The sequence below is a fragment of the Temnothorax americanus genome, unplaced genomic scaffold (assembly GCF_048541705.1).
Source record: "Temnothorax americanus isolate GAGA-0224 unplaced genomic scaffold, ASM4854170v1 Scaffold76, whole genome shotgun sequence".
Lineage (NCBI taxonomy): Eukaryota > Metazoa > Arthropoda > Insecta > Hymenoptera > Formicidae > Temnothorax > Temnothorax americanus.
This window is the reverse complement of record NW_027509799.1, coordinates 682,549-700,183: the sequence shown is the minus strand read 5'-3', so window position 1 is coordinate 700,183 and position 17,635 is coordinate 682,549. Positions and strand designations below refer to the sequence as shown.

The 17,635-nt window shown below is 38.1% G+C and overlaps 1 long non-coding RNA gene and 1 pseudogene across 3 annotated transcripts; one reads left to right on the top strand and one right to left on the bottom strand.

Annotated features, from left to right (window-relative positions):
• Positions 1-697: 697 nt before the first annotated feature.
• On the top strand, positions 698-2,654 carry LOC143906762 (uncharacterized; annotated as a pseudogene). Its single transcript, XR_013259650.1, has 6 exons — positions 698-965; positions 1,088-1,325; positions 1,464-1,676; positions 1,828-1,932; positions 2,168-2,233; positions 2,306-2,654. The product of XR_013259650.1 is annotated as an uncharacterized LOC143906762 (transcript).
• A 1,583-nt stretch (positions 2,655-4,237) lies between these two features.
• Positions 4,238-17,250, bottom strand: LOC143906765 (uncharacterized). 2 transcript variants are annotated; one of them, XR_013259652.1, is made up of 4 exons: positions 16,664-17,250; positions 14,592-14,860; positions 13,095-13,236; positions 4,238-12,722 (listed from the first exon to the last, which is right to left on the bottom strand). It is a non-coding gene; the product is annotated as an uncharacterized LOC143906765 (long non-coding RNA). The 2 variants fall into 2 exon arrangements; XR_013259651.1 differs by having other exon boundaries at positions 14,592-14,865; positions 16,664-17,178.
• Positions 17,251-17,635: the final 385 nt, after the last annotated feature.

Genomic DNA, 17,635 nt, shown 5'->3' with positions numbered 1-17,635 from the left:
TTTTTTCAAATCTTTAACTAACACTAACTGCATAACATAACACAATTTCAGGTTATTTGTGTAAACAGATACTTAAGCGATATCAATCGTGCGCGACTTGTGTAGGAGCGGTCAGATTGAACTCCAGTTGCACCTCTTCTGTCAGTCAACTAGTTCAACTAAAATCCCGAGGCGGTTTAATTCACGCGAATTTACATTTTTTTTATTTCATCCGCTATGTAGAAAAAATATTTGCAAAATATTCATCTTCGATTGACGTGTTCGATCAAACGCTTGAAGAAGTTTTTGATACCTACAGCTTTACCTTCCCTTGTAAATATCATGCTTCCGAGGTGCTTTCGTACGCGATAATTTATTATATCCGATTAAGGATGCGACAGAACGCTCACCAAGAGAATTTAAAAATGAGAAAGCAATTCGTAGTACAAAAAAAATTGTCGAAACTGACGAATCAATAAAGTATTTGCAACGAAAATTTTAATAAAATGGACTTATTTTTCTTTCCTGAATATCCTTGCATATCACCCACGGTCTTATATCACCTACAAAAAATACTTTACTAATGAACTGCTAGGCAAGCTACGTTATGTGGTTATGTACAGTTATGTAAGAGAGACAGAGAGCGACTATATTTTTATCTCTGTTTACTACCTTACCGCAGCGACTCTCGCGGCCAAGAGACAAACAATTTTTGGCGACTAAGGCCCGTATTCATAGTCGAGTCTCAAGTCAACACTTAAGACAATCTTGATCAAGTCAGTCTTATTCCATCCAGACCGACTTAAGATCAGTAGATTTCATAGTTATGAAATAAGACGATCTTCACGAAGAAGTTGTCGCTCAAGTAAGTCTTATTTGATTTGAGATCGACTTGGCGAAGACGTACTTGAGACCATGCTTATTCTCGATTCGGCTGTTTCCGTAATATTTCCATCAGTTCCTCCAATAGGAATATTAGATTCAAGGTGCAGTTTTATACCATCTCGTTAATCATGGTTTATGGTTATGTGCATTTTCTATTCTGAATATTACTTCAACTTTATCGGCATTTTATGTGATATAATACAAGAGCGTTTGTATTTTGCAGTTACGCAGTCGAAACGTTATTGCAAAACGAGTCAGCAATTAAAGAAAAGAAATTTTCTAAAATGTCAAAAAATAAGCATTACGCATCAGTTGAAAAAAAAATTTTCTTAGAAATATTAAAAGATTTTAAGCATGTAATTGAAGTAAAAAAAAGTGATTCTTCAACGCTTCGGGATAAAGAAATTGCATGGGATGAAATCTGTAACCGATATAACGATTCGTCAATGATTTTTCAAGAGGTAAATATAAAAGAAAGCTAGGTTATATTTTGAATTGTAAAACATAGTGTAATTATTAATATACAATTATTCGCAATTTATTTTTATTTTTTATATACTATATTTAATACTGATTAAGTAAATGTTATTCTTTTACAGCGTACAGTTGCACAACTGAAAAAACTATGGACAAACATGAAACAGAATCAAAGAGAATTATTGACAAAAGAAAAACAGGCTCGTCTAGCTACTGGTGGTGGTCCACCACCTCCAGAGACAATATTGATCCTGACGTAGCCGCAATTGCACCGCATCTTTTGGAAACAGCTCCTATCCTTTTTACTTCAAATATGACGGACAATGAAATAAAAGGTAAATAGTTTTATAAATATATTTATAAGCAATTTGTCTCACTATTTAACGTAATTAATATTCTTATGTATGATAAAAACATTTGACAAAAAAATGTTACAAGTTCTTATACTTAATTTTATTTAATTCAAATATATTTTATTTGTTTCAGAAATGGAAAAACAGACTTTGAAGATTGTAACAGATAATGATTCGACCATTGTCATATCTGAAAGTAATGACGACGAGGCAACAAATGAAAATAAAATACAAGAAGGTATGTAAAATTGAAATAGATTAAAAATGAAATATATTTATATCATACACCATTATTCTTATATACAAATATAGAAAAATCTTTTTTATTAAAAAAATTTATATTAATTTTGTGTTACTGTCTATTTTGTGTTTCACAAGATTATGTTTATATACCCGTAATAAATATATTTCTATGTTTAAAAAGTAAAATTGTTTACAGTTAAGAATTTAAATTGATTATTATTTATTTTCAGTTAACGTAACAATTGAAGATACAACACAAGATAAAGAAAATCAAAATATCGATTTTCCCATTCAAGGTAATTACATAGATATGTGATTCTTACTGATTTCTTTGCTGATCAACTAATGTAATACTGTTATATTTACAGCGGGTGTTTTGAAAAGAAAAAAGGGTTTGGATACTGTTTGTAAACGAAATACAAAAATGACTAAAGTAGAAACAAATATTACTGAAACTTCTCTTAACAATGAAAGTACTTGTATTTTGTACAAGTAATATTATTATATAACAAGGTAAAAAAAGTGATATTAAATTAAATAGATTAATGATTTGTGTTCCTTTTTAAAAGATATTAAAATAGTATGTTATAAATGTTTATTGAAAAAAATTACATTGATATTGTATCAATAAAGTTTAAAATAGAACAAAAATTGTGTTGGTTAACTGCTTTTTATATTCATTACATCATGTATATAATAAATATTATCTGAATAGTCTTTCTATGAGTGCTGCTCGTATAGCAAAACCCTCGCCTGGTTCCCAATGTGGTTCATTAACTGGCACTTCCATTTCATTATCTTCCTCAATGATTTCTTCTTCTGGTAATACGTCATTAAAAATTAATGAAAGATTATGTAGCACAGCACAAGCAACTACAATTGTGGTTGAACATATTAATTTGTTGCTTAATCCTCTAGACAAACACGGAAATCTGCGCTTCCATATTCCAAATGTCCTTTCGACAATTATTCGTGTTCTCCTATGAAGTATATTATAACTGTAATAAAAAATATATTATTATTTGTTGGGTTTTTATGGACAATGGATGAATATAATATAAAATTAAAGACACAGTATACTAACGTGATTTCTTCATCTGTCTGTGGATTCGAAAGAGGAGTTAAAAGGAATGGTAGACAGGGATATCCAGCATCTCCTACTAAAACGCCTGATAATTGACCTTGAGTGTATGTCATATATAATCTAGAATTTTGGAAAATTCTACTATCGTGTTGGCTTCCAGGCCATTCTGGGACAATGTCTAAAAATTCTGTTTTCCAACAACAGCCTGCGTATGTACATATAAAACTAATAATTTTTAATGTTCTACATGTTTTACTGTTTAAAAATCAACAATTTTTGTTTATTAAAATTATGCTATGCAATTAAAATTCAAACTATGCTATTACATTAAAATTTTATATTTACATATATGTAGTTATTTACCTGTACGTTCAATGAAAAGTATCCTTTTCGATTTTTATAAACTTCGTCAATGTTCTGGAACCTGGTATGGACTAAACGCACATGTGTGCAGTCAATCGCTCCATCAATGCCGGGTAAACCAATGCCTCCATTGCGACGTCCTATATCTCTAAAAAGCCTATGATTTTCTCTTGTAGCATCTGGTGTGACAGGCATTTTTATAAATTGCTTGAAAAGCCTTGCTAGAAGTACAGACACTCGGAATACTATTCTTGATACAGTTGGCTGTGAAACAATTATAGTGTCTCCAAGTACTTGCTGCACAAATATTAAAATGTTATCTGTACAATATTTTTATAAATAATTGTTATTTAATTTTCAGAAATAATTATGACATATAATTATTAAACATCTTGTTATATATATATATATATATATATATATATATAATCATAATATATTTCATCTTTTAACCTGAAAACTGCTTGTGGCATAGAACCGTAGACATATTAATAATTGAAATATCGGAGGTATAGGAAGACCACGGTTATTAAGGTATAAAAATCCTTCTTCAATTTTAGGTTGAATTCCATAAAGTATAGAATCTTTGTTAAATCTGAAACGTCTTTTGAACTCTCGATTGCTGTAAAACTCAAACGGATTTAGCCAATCTCTAATGTATCTTTTTGGAACACGTACATCATTCTCATCCTCATCATTGTCAGAATCACGGTCAGAATCTATTTCGTACAGTTCAATATTTCTTATGTTGTCTATTTCCATATTACATACAATTTTTACTGCCAAAATTTCACATATAAAGCAAACAGGAATATCTTAAGTCCTCTATGACCACGACTTGACCAAGATCGTCTTATTCAACAACATATATGTCAAATAAGATAATCTTAAACGACTATGAATTTGATAGAAATAGCATAGCCTTAAGTTACTACTTATATCAAATGAGACATGTTTATGAATTATATCAAGACGTTCTAAAATAAGATTATCTTCGATAAGTTATATCTTGAGGTTATACTCAAGTCTTGTCTTATTTTCCAACTATGAATCTAGAGAGCATCTTAAGACCGAACTCAAGACGGTCTTCGAAATAAGAACGGACTATGAATACCGCCCTATGAATTTGATAGAAATAGCATAGCCTTAAGTTACTACTTATATCAAATGAGACATGTTTATGAATTATATCAAGACGTTCTAAAATAAGATTATCTTCGATAAGTTATATCTTGAGGTTATACTCAAGTCTTGTCTTATTTTCCAACTATGCATCTAGAGAGCATCTTAAGACCGAACTCAAGACGGTCTTCGAAATAAGAACGGACTATGAATACCGCCCTATCTGCGACCTACCCCCACTACTGAAAATTGAGCGAGTGTCCAGACCTGTATGTAAGACCGTGCCCTACACCCTCATAATACGAAGGAGATACCAGTAACCAAAACATCCAAGATCCGAGAATTTGAAGCACAGGATCCAGTGTTTGTAAGAAATTATCTTACATCAGAGAAATGGATAGCAGCTTGAATAGTAAAATCTACGGGACGAGTAACATACGAAATTTGTACGGTAGATGGACAAACTTTGATCAGGCATATTGATCAAATTTGCCCCCGGAGGGAAACAAGGGAAAATGGCAGAGAAACAGAGAACGAAGGCAGTTGGGAGGAGTTCCCAAATATTACTGAACAAGCACAACCGGCAGAAGTTGCGGGAGCACAACTAGAAGACATTCCAGAACCCGAGAGAGAACCCGAAGCAGATCCAGAACCTGAGAAGGAACTGCGAAGATCGACTCGTATAAAAAGAGCACCACAACGATATGAAGACTATCAGCGACTCATAAATTAGAGGGGGAGGAGATGTTATATACCGACCGTAGTCGAGATCGGGAGTTAACGATAGGTGGCGTGACGTACGTGACCGGTAGGCGGGAGGTAGGATTCGTGCGAGTAGCGTAGCGACTGCGAGACACACACATGTACACGGCAGTAGTATCTGAGCGGCACTGAGATATAGAATAAACTCATAACACCGCACAAGGCATCATTTATTTGGTTACCCTAGTACACCACACAACTCTATTTTCGTCGGCCGATAATCGAACATTCTTTTCATTTGATTATTCTAACTGCCGCTGCATATAATCGTACTCGTGTCTCATGCGCTCCAAGTCTCTGGCGAGATTCACCGCATTATCCCTTTCGTCCGGACTGCCTGGCCTCAGCGCAGCGTCTCCATCGGCAATTGTCTATCTATTCTTCTTGCACCGTCGTCGGAATCTTCATCTTCAGCCGCCGTCTGCTTTTCGTTCTCCTCCATGTATATTCTCCTAGCGACGTCTTTTCACGCTCCACTAGAATCATGCTCAAAAAGTCTCTTGATCAGAGTCGTTTTATCATCAGTTTGAGGCAAACTCAGCCGCCTGAGAGTTGTTTTCGGCTGCGCGACTTTAAATTTATCGTCCGCCATAACTCACACGGATTTTTACATAACACCGCACTATTTCTTAATTGCGTTAATCACAAGACTCGTTAACAACTCACAACCACGGACGGTCCGATCGCGAGTCAGAATCCCACTTCTGAAAAATGTAGGGCGCGAAGGAGAGAAAAATCTTAATCGTAAATAAAGAGAGTCAATGTGGCTTGCTCAACAGTTATTTTTAATCTGACAAAAACGGGAGAGACGCGAGAGTCCTTTGTCCGACACGAAATCCGTGATGTGAGCAGCGTTGTCTGTACTTTCGGGCCTCCGGCAAACTTTTGAACGGTGGAGAAATTTCTTCCAGATTATATGTGTTTCTGGAAAGTAGTTGACTCAAGTAACGAGCCTTTTTCACGCCTGTGCAGTAGATGTAGCGCACTTGTCGCGTAATTTCTCGCAGATGTAGTGTGAAATATTTGAGATTGGTTTCACCATCGAACCACTCGATTCCATGATAATTTCGCGAAAGCCAGTTTTTCTCACGTCTTGACTTTTCGGGTAGATCGTCAAATGGGTAGGGTGGCGACATAATCCGGTGTCCGGCGATCGCCGCGTTAATCGCGACAACTGCGACTTCTTGCGGAATAAACATTCCGTTGACATCACGGAAACCTTGTATGTCGATGGCCAGATCCATAGTTCAAAATACATTCTCTATTTTTTCAAGCGAAGCGTCGACGTCCGTGTCTCAAGTGAAACTGAATCTCTCTCTTTTCGCAGGACTTTACGCAGAAAAATGGCGATGGGTAAAATATGTAGTGGTGGGGTAAAAATAAAGCATGTACCGTAAAGCTGAGAAATATTATTTGTCGACATTTGTTATTTAACCGGCAAAGTCGACGATGATTTGACGAGAGGAGTCGATTTCTAGAACATTATGGAACTCGGCGTAAACAATATAATTAACAAATGTGGTAAGTGCTTTTTCAAATCGCACTTCCAGTCGTAAACTTTGCCATGTTTCACAAGATTCTAATGGCCGGCACAATTGGCTGATAAATCGGGTGTAAGATTAAAGGCGAAAAGTGTGAATCCATCGGCGTAATCTTCTCTGCTTATAGAATTACCTTCGTTCAAAAAGTGTATACCGGTTCCCGAAAAGAGTGTGATAAGCTTCGACGTAGAGTGGCTCGTCTTTCGGTCTACTGGAAATTTGTATACCGTCAGCGTACAGCGAAAAGAAATTTATACCATAGTTTTTGAAATTAAACGGGTTTAATTTTCTATCGCCGTTGAACGCTCTGTTATCGACAAAATCGACTATTATCCGTTTCGGCAGTTGACCGAGTATTACATTGTCTATCGATTCTCCTACGAAACCCGCGTGAATCGTAAATGTTATAACTTCGACTCTCGTAAGGGGCTATTTGGCGGTAGTTTTGCTCAACATTCTCGCATGCGCGAGTAAAACGCCTGGACTTATTTTTGCTCTTCTCACGAGCAGACTGGCGTCTAGAATGCGTATATTTTCGACGTCGAAGTATTTTCCATAAGACAAAACGAATCTTTCGAACAAACGAGTCTCATTCTAACCTCCACACCGTTAATTAAAAATTTATCCTGATTGAAAACGTCGCAATAAAAATGACGTATGAGATCTAACGCGTGTCTCTCGTGAATGTAACGAGCGCGCCTCACGAGAGACGGATTTGGTGTTTCCGAATCTACGAGTGCGTCCATGAGTCCGGGGGGTATCCGTGTCCCACAAACAAGAGGTCAGATGGGAAGTTTTTGCGGGTAAAGAATAATTTAACAACGCCTCTATGTACGCGCGGTACGCGTAGGCGTTGTTTGGGGGCGAGATGAGCTTTTGATTGAAATATACGTAGATTTGATTGAACATGGAATGTAGTAAATGATTTACAGGGCCTACTTTGAACGCACTTCCGCCTGGTGTACTTGTTTCGCTGTCGCTACCGCCGCCTGCTAGGGGAGAAGTTTCTATGCGTATACAAAGACTCAACATGGTGTGAGTGAGATCCAGATAGTCTTCCCCGTGACCAGGTATGACGAATTCTATAAGCGCGTCGTCCGCGAGGGAAGTTATGGATTTTTAATAAATTCATATTGCGAGCTCTCAATACTAGTTTAAGTGGGTGGCAATGAGAAGAAATCGAGCTCGCTCCTTAAACACTCGCTCGAGTGCGTGTAAAGAAAAGACATGCTTATCCTCCTCCTCCGCTCCTTGAATTCTTGGTTCGTGCGCGCGCGACGATTAAGAGAATATGTCGGATACGCTGCGTTTCTTGACGCTAACTCGACGACGACGCTGTCTCGTAGTGGTAGATGACTTTCTGTTTACAGCACGAGTCTTCTTCTTCTTCTTCGATGATTTTTTGATCGTTATTCTCTTCCTCTTGCTCTTTGACGATTTTCTTTTGTCCGTTTGAGGACGACGACGACGACGTGTACGAACCGCGACGCGACCGTCGTGGATGCCGAGGGGAAACTGAAACGCTGGATTTTTTGCGGTTACTTTATATTCGGATCCCTTCATCATGCTGCTTATCTTCTCCTAGGCTTTTCTTTTAAGATTTCCATTCGATTCCTTGAGGCGAGTTTTGATGGAGCGCATTCTTCAACAGCGTATTATTTTTGACATCTTCCATCACATTGATATTTGCGCGTAAAGCTTTTTTACCGACAGTTTGCGCACTTTTACTTAGGAAAGGCAGCACCTTTCTGAATAATCCGTCGAGAAACCTACCGATTCTATGACCTCGTTGATAGGGTGCTCCGACGAAAACTCGTGGAATTCCTCCACCTCGTCCGCTCTGATGTGAATCGTAATATTCGTAGTCCATGGTACTGAAACTAATTTTTATTTTTTTCGACGACGACACTCCGCGTTGTTACTGGAAACGTCTAAAGTGCAATGTCATCGTCAGCGTCCCGGTTTTGAATGGTATATTTTTTCCGAGTTGATCTTTTATATCTATTTCAATCGTGCGGAAATGTGTTTTGCGTAATGGAATATAATGCAGCGGAGAGAAATGTTTCACCTGATTCGTTCCGTAATAAGCGTCCGCGTGATTATGGCGGTATGTCTCGACCGGCACTATTTGGAGAAGAAAAGTTTGTACATCACTTGTTACATAAGGCTCGCAAATATCACAATAAACGAACATTTTATCTGGAATACCGCGCTGCAAACTACAAGATTCTTGACTATAGAAACCTGCTTATTCGCGCACACCGGTCTTTTTGTTAATAAAACCAAGTCTAATATAAATTGCTGTAAACATTTTTTTGGAAATAGGATAAATTGCGTCGAGTTTAGCGCAGTAATCGCCATAGTATTCAGTAGTATTGAGAAGAGCATGTCCTAAACCGAGTATTTGTAGAAGAGTATCGGAAACGCTCATATGATGTATCAGATCGCATTTACTTGCGTTACAGTTAATGCGGATGACGATTTTTCCTCCGGTCTGTTCATGTTGATTCAAATAAAAGTGCGAGTCAGCTTGTTTGCACGCGGTATTAATCGCCGAAATAAGGTCTCTGATATTTTTGTAAATGCCGCAGAATAATGTGCTTTTCCGCGCCACCTGTGCTTCTTTCTCCCCTGCTTTAGTATCGAAGAAGAAGATTTCATGTTCAAGATAGCGCAATTGTGAAAGAGTACTGGAAAATTGAATCTCGCTAAGCGCTATTTCCCATTCGCCGTGTAAGTGTACAGTTTGAGGTAATTCCGTAACGAATGACGAGGTTTTTTTTCTGGGAAATAGCGCATGCTGCTATTGCTCGAAAGAACCATGAGAAATTGGTCGTCCCTCATTTTGAAGAAGAGAAGTTAAATTCGAAGCGGGGATCCAAGTGTCGAACTTGCTGGGATAACCGCGCCTGCAGCTAACTAACACCTGTTTATTAGCGCCGCGTCCCCTGGTCTTTATCACGCGATCGACGATAAACTATTCTTCCCGCAAGTTTTTCTCAACTCTAGCTAATTTCTGTTCGTAAAAAATACCGTCTATGACCTCATCCGCTAAATTGCTCAGTTCGTACACGCGTGGTTTTCGCCGAAATATCTCTTCACTCCACCTCGCCTCGTATCCTTTCTCGAAGGTGGCTTTTGTTCTACTGACGCAAACGAGTTCTCCGACGCTGTATTTAGCTTTTCGTGCGCGTTTCATCTTTTCGCTCTTCCTCCATCGCCGAACTATATTTTCGCGCGCGACACGAGCGTTTTCTCTCGTAACGACAGCCGGCTGCATTCTGATAGAGGAATGACGGGGTGTGATTGTAAGCGCTTACGATATCCTGCAAAACATCGACGTAGCGCCGCGTATTTTTATGCGTAAAATAGCGCCACATTTGCTCTTTCTAGTGAAGCGCTCGACGGCGGCAGCTTTGATATCCGGATTACGGGCCACGCAAAAACGAATGTCGTTTTCTTCCAGAAACTTTTGCAACGGACGCCCGATAAATTATTTACCTTTATCCGTTTGTAAGTATACCGGTACGCGCCCGTCGCTTTTCGAGAGCACTCGATAAAAAGCCGTCGTCACGTGCTTACTCGTTTTGTTTCGTAGCGGTTCTACCCAGGCATATTTACTAAGTACGTCTATAATCACCAGAAGATTCTAATATTCGTTGTTGTAACTTTTGAGATTTTGAAGCTCGATCAAATCGGCCTCCCACAGATCGTCGATATTCGACACTGTGTAATGCAACCGTGGAAATTTTCTGCGCGATGAACGGTGCAACGTGTAAGCATTATGCGTTTCGAGCCAACGCGTGACTTGAGAAATTCGGTTTAGCGGCACGCGTCAGATTATCCGTTGTCGAATAGCCCGCGTAATGTCGCGGATCGTAGTAGAATATCGTTATCCGCATTTTTATCCTCTTCGTCGTTGCGCGCGTCCCAATTTCGCTTTCGCGTTACACAAACAAAATGAAGATATTGCCAAAGTGTCTCTTTATATTTTTTCCATTTCTCCCCGACGTCGAGTGATAAGGGTGAATTAAGAATGTAACTCATTTCCGCATCGAGTCGCGATAGAGGTGTTCCAGGTACGTGTACGTACGGAAATATTGGCGTTCTCCGAATTTTCGCTGTTTTCCATCGTTTGTTCGCTACCAACGGCAAACGCGATGGGGAGCGATTGTTGCGATAATTGGCGTTGCATTCTTTCGAGATTTTCCGTAGTGATCAAAACCATCTTCTTTGCCCTTTCCATAACGCGCGCTTTAATCTCGACCGCCGATAATTCGCGATAGTAAGGCGGCTAATATAGGTCCGATACTATAGGGTAAGAATCCGCCTCGTTGTACCAACAGCTTTCTTTTAGCCTTCAAATTAGTGCATTTTGACGCGATGCGTCGCAGTGTCGCTTTGTATTTGCTCAATCGATGTTTTTCACGTCGTTCGAGCGGCACGTTACTTTTGAGCGTGTTGAACACGCATTCGCAGATACACCGTATTAATTTATCGTCAGCGGTCCGTAAGAACTGTGTGGAAATTGCGTTAGAGCTTTGATAAGGCCCCTGTTAATTTTCCCTAACTTTGTTTGGGCCCTAATGTGGAAGCCCAATAAGAACCCTTTAAGGCTGGTCACGCTTTTTTACTGAGGGCCCTTAGAGACTAAATAATCAGGGCCTTAATAATTGCATTATGAAATATTGCCCTTATATTCCCCTAAGATAGCCCTATCATTCCTAGGAATATACTCGCTTTTTTGGGTGTGTGTGTAAATGTATATAAAATCAATACAAAATTAAATTAAAAATTTACAGAATTTAATTTATTTATTAATACATATTAATAACTTGATTGACGAATATTTACGTAAAGTAGACTTATAGTGACTAAATAATACGACTATACACTCTTAAGCATGTACTCGAGTTCCTGATAAGAATTGCAAAACCTTATTTAGCATTTTAAAAAATCATTATCATCAAAAGTTATTCTTTTAAGACGCTTAGAGTTCTACCCAAAACTCTCATCAGAACGCCTGGAACTTTCAAAAAAATGTGTACGTGGACTTAGTCGAATTTTACGCGTTGCATTTTTGAAGTCAAATATCTTTGGAACTAGTAACGACAAAAAAGTGTCAGCGATTTGATTAGTCTTGGAACAAAGTAATTTCTCTTGTTTTAATAGTGTTGTTGATGAAATGCAGAGTCTGGCTGCGCTGTCTCGCTGGAATGGGCGTTGCGGCGCCTTTAATCTTGTCGAAAAAACACTTATGTTAGAAAAATTTGATTAGTGCTGAGCTTTTATATATTTATTGTTTTTTGTATAAAGAAATGTTTTAGAAGAGTCTGGCACGCAACTGACACTGGAAAATGAGTCTGGCATCCTCCCAAAGTCGTTGTAAAAAGTCGATTTGTAGAATCATTTGATTAGAGCTGTAACTTGTCTCAAGATGGTAGTTTAAATATATAAAATTATAAAAAAATAAGTCTGGCTACTTGTACTGGCTGGAAAATTGGTCTGGCACCCCCTTTAAAGTCGTCTGCACGAGCGCGCCGGTAGCTCGTTGCCCGCCGTATCTCTAAATATTATTAACGCATTACATTGAAAAAGATTTTACTTGTCCAAAGGAAAAACGTAAACGATTTCGTGCTTATTAGTAGTGGAATGATGTGTAATTAATTATGTAATAATCAGAAATAAAGTAATTAAAAAAAAATTATTTTAAATTAGACAACATTATGCAACGCTTATAAAAAATCAATTAATTTTATTTATTAAAATTATTAATTTATTCATCTGGATAATCTGTAATCAAACTTTCAAATTCTGATGAATTTTCATTTTCATCATCGGGGAGCTCGGTATTATTGTCGGTATCGTCATCGGATTCTTCTTCGATTTCCTATGATTGAGTACGTTCATGATCTGAAAATAATTCAAAGTTGAATTTATTATTAAAATTACACGATTTTAATAAACTGCGATAAAAACAAAAACTTACGAACTAAACTAATTAATTCGTTTTATTTGCAAAAAAATAATTATTATCTTAAAATTATATTTCTAAAGTCATGATTAAAGATTTATTAACAGTATTTAAACCAAAATTTTTTATATTTTTATAAACTAAAATATTATAATATTATAAATGAATAATTAGTTATTATAATAATAAGTATCTTTATTAATTTCAAATTATTTGTTGCATCTCATTATTATAACTTTATTACTAGTTTATTTATTCAAAATTAATTTTGCATTTTTTTATTTAAAATAAAATTAATTTATGAAATATACCTTCATTTTCTTCCTCATTCGATTCAAGTAATATATATCGCTCACGAACGGGGGCAGTTGCACTCCTTCGAACCAAGTAAACTCATACTTTTCGTCAACTTCTTTCCAGCCAATTCTCAATCGGTGACAAATTTGTCATATGCTGCAAATAAGCATTTCTCCAAATGGTTGCGATGTGTGACGCTGTCAAAAGTTGTATTTGATGCGTCATCTATACCTCCATGTCAATCCGAATTAAAGCAACAACTTTTGAGAGCGATAATATGGAATGAAATCCCGATTTTAAAATAAATATAATCTTTATTTTAATAATCGCTACCTTGATCAAATTCCATCAAGGCCCTTATTGGGTTTCTTTATTCAGGCCATACATTAATTGAGCTACCTAAAACTGATATTGCCCTACTGGGACCTAGCCTGGCAATAATGTGGAAATCCTTATTAGGGAACCCACGTTTAAGCCCTTAAAAGCCCCGAAGCTTATTAAGGTTTTCTTAACAATTTTCTACACGGCGCGCACTTAACAATTTTTACTTTGGGATTCTCGCACGAGGGTGTAACGTAACAACGCGTACATTTTTTGGAACAGCGATGTCCTCTGTCTTTACGATACGCAGTGTTGCACGATACGCAAAATTCTTTTTGAATACCGGCGGCAGCATTCAAATTTAATGTCGGATTGTAATTGTGCGAACGCTCGTAATACATTATATTTAAACGGCACGTAGGTTCTAACGAGGCGAGTAATTCACTACCGTCGTACAAAGGATTCTCACCGCTACCAAAGTTGCTGGAATTGTATATAATTATAGCTATATTTTCATTTGCGAGAAAACGTTGAAAAAGATCGATCTCGGGAATTCCGCACCCGTCTTCGGATATCGTAACACCGGCGTTTCTCACTAGTTCCAACGCTAATTCACGCTGAAGCGCGGAAGTCCGACATCTTACAGTATTCCACCTGTCGTGCAACACTCCCGTGCGTAGATTTCCGCGCCCGCGATAAATTCGTGCCAGTACGAGGGAACGAGGGAGGCACAAGTTATCTCTATTACCGAGATCTAAAATTGACTGCTTAGTGATGGCTGTTAACCTGTTTGTCGCACCCCCACGCCCTATTGACATCGCAACGTTGAAAACGCGCACGACGAAATTTTGTGCTATATCGATTCCCCCGTTACTTTGTGCGACCGAGCTCACGAGATCTTATATGTTCTCGGGTGTTAAGTCTCGTGCTGGGCGAAACGATATCCCCGCCGGACCGTGCGTTAGTCCCGCCGGCGCCGACTCGAACGATAATCCAACGTAATCTCCCGGCCCAGTCGAACGTAACGCATACGCGTGAATTTCGCGGAACGCGTTTTCTAGCCAACGCACGGTATTGTCGCCTTCGGGTATTGGACGTACTCGAAAACTGGCCTCCCTACCGAGTATCCGGTAATTTTTAAACTGCCGCGCGTTTTCTGCCACTAAATCTATGAAATTAAATTGTCCGACCTGATGATGCTGCTGGTGCTGATGGTGATCCTGCTGACGTGCCTGCTCCTGATGTTCCTTTTGCTCCCTCTCCACGGAGGTATTTTCCTCCTCCTCCACCTCTCCGTCTCTCTGCGATTGAGATCCGTCAGCGTCGGTACCAACAGTATTCTCCCCCTTCTCCTCCTCTTCCTCCTCGCTAGCACACTCTGCGTTTACGAATAATCATCATCGTCAGTGTTCGGAGCAACAGCAGCGGCGGTAGGACGGTCCGCACCACCTCCACCCGACTATACTGAAAAAAAAATTTAAAAACTTAATCTCATATAATATTGATTTATATTACGTTTAAAGAGTTAAAATTTTTTTCACGACCGCGATAGAGCATACTAAAGTAACTCACTTTATAGTCCAGTCACTATGTACAAAAAAACGGATTATAAAAGACATAATTCTGACCCAGGATTTTTCTTTTGGGGGGTGTTGGGGGGCTCAAGAAAAGCTTAATCTCAAGTTTTCGACCTCTGTTTCCCGCTTGCTTTTTTTACGGGAGTAAAAAATGTGAAAAAATGGTTTTTCCGCGATAACTCGGTTTCTAATAAAGTTACAAGGTCGAATCGGAGCTCATTTTAAAGCTTTTTTTACGCTCTACAAATTATGTCGTATGACATTTTTACGTATGATCGATTGTTTTCGAGACATCGAACGAGAAAGGGAAATAAAAAAGTATGAGAGAGATATATTTAGTTTTTTCTTTTTACTCATTATTGTCGTCCGAACTTGCAAAAATGCTTCAAATAAAACTTGTAGAGCGTAAAAAAACCTACAATTTTTATTTGTTATTTATTTTATTTCGTTGAAAATTACGCCTTGTAGAGCGCCTCAAAGTGGAGAGTCGTCGTCATCGCGTTAGCGGCGCGTTGGTTACGTCGATACGCGGCACCGAACGCTTTCGCTAAGATTTCCGACTTCATTGACGCAAATAAGTAACATAATAGGTGTTTTTTATAGGATTTTTCCCGCTCTACAAGTTACGTTCAGTGATATTTTGGCGTACGATCGATAGTTTTCGAGATATCGAAAGAGAAAAGGAAAAATTGAGCATTTTTGTTCGTTTTTTTCTATTTTATCGTTTTTCGCACACGAATCTGTATAAACGCTTCAAATAAAACTTGCACAGCAATAAATATCGTAAAATGTTCTTATTTATTACTTTAATTTCGTTGAAAATTCCATATCGCACTACGCCTCAAAGTTGCAAATAAATCTTGCAAAGCCTGAAATTATTGTAGCTATTTTGAAACCGTCAAGTTTTCTTAATTACACTTACCGTTTCATTGAAGAATACATGAAAGCGTGCAGTTTTATATCTAAGTGACAATATTTGTGAAGTAAGTTTATAAGAAAGAAATACTTTATCGCTGACGCGATGGCGACGACACTCCACTTTGAGGCGCTCTACAAGGCGTAATTTTCAACGAAATGAAATGAATAACAAATAAAAATTGTAGGTTTTTTACGCTCTACAAGTTTTATTTGAAGCATTTTTGCAATTTTGGACGACAATAATGAGTAAAAAGAAAAAACTAAATATCTCTCATACTTTTTTATTTCCCTTTCTCGTTCGATGTCTCGAAAACAATCGATCATACGTAAAAATGTCATACGACATAATTTGTAGAGCGTAAAAAAAACTTTAAAATGAGCTCCGATTCGACCTTGTAACTTTATTAGAAACCAAATTATCGCGGAAAAACCATTTTTCACATTTTTTACTCCCGTAAAAAAAGCAAGCGGGAAACAAAGGTCGAAAACTTGAGATTAAGCTTTTCTTGATCCCCCCAACACCCCCAAAAAGAAAAATCCTGGGTCAGAATTATGTCTTTTTTAAATGTACATAGTTACTGGACTATTAGTTGCTTTTATCACTAGCGTGGGTCGACGTTTTTTTTTTTTTTTAAATCTTTGTCTCTTATTAATTTTTCGGAGACAAAGGTCGAACCGGCGAGTAAGAAACATCTAATCAGAAATAATTACTTGTGATTAAAACAATAAATTACGGAATTAAAAATATAATAAACAAATATTATTACCTTCATAATTGTTAGGTGCGTATTTCTCGTCGTCGTCGTCGTCATCGTCTCATCGGTGTCACTAATATCATCGTCAATATTATCAATATTATCATCACTTTCCTCCCTCTCCTCCTCCTCCTTCTCCTCCTCCACCTCGTCCATCACCTCCTGCGACTCTTCTGCGTTTCGAACTTAGTAGATAAACAATGTTAATCGGAATCCTACCTCATGGGAGTGCCCTTCGGGGTGGCGGGGTGAGGAAATGGAACGCGTGGGAAATGCCTAAGCGGTGGGAGAGGGGATGGCGTCGGCAGAGGGGCACCGCACCGCTTTACTTTCCTTCCTAGGGAGGAAAGTAGAAGCGATCACGTGTTCGCTGCCAACGCTATCCTAATCTCACTAACCGCTCTTTCCGCGCGCCCCGCTTTTTCACCCCGCCCCCCCGACGAGCACTCCCATGAGGTATGGAATAAAACAGATCCTCTGCACTTCGCGAAAAACCAAAACACTCAAAAATATTTTTTATCACATATACCCGTGTCACTCGTCGTCGTCACCGACACTCGCGGCGGCGGCGCATTTTCGCGAACGATTTCCGCGCGCCGCGACGCGTCGATATTCGCGGGGGTCCAAACTCCCTCTTGGAAAAGTGGGGGACACTTTCAGCGCCGTCTATGACATGCACCCAGAGATATGAACTAAAATAAGTAGTGGGGGAATTGGCGGTACTTTAAACTGTACATGCGCGTGCATATACCTTATAGCAAGTAATTTCATATACAATTTTATAATATATATAAAATTTAATGCAAATGTAATTAATAACTAATATTATTTCATTATTATTTTACCTATATTGATATTTTAAACATATTTTTTTCAATAAATACCAACATGCAATGCATTACATTTTTCCGTCCCACTTTAAACAGACTGCGGACTGTCGGATATCAATATCAAAAAATATTAAATATCCGGTGTGGTTAAAAA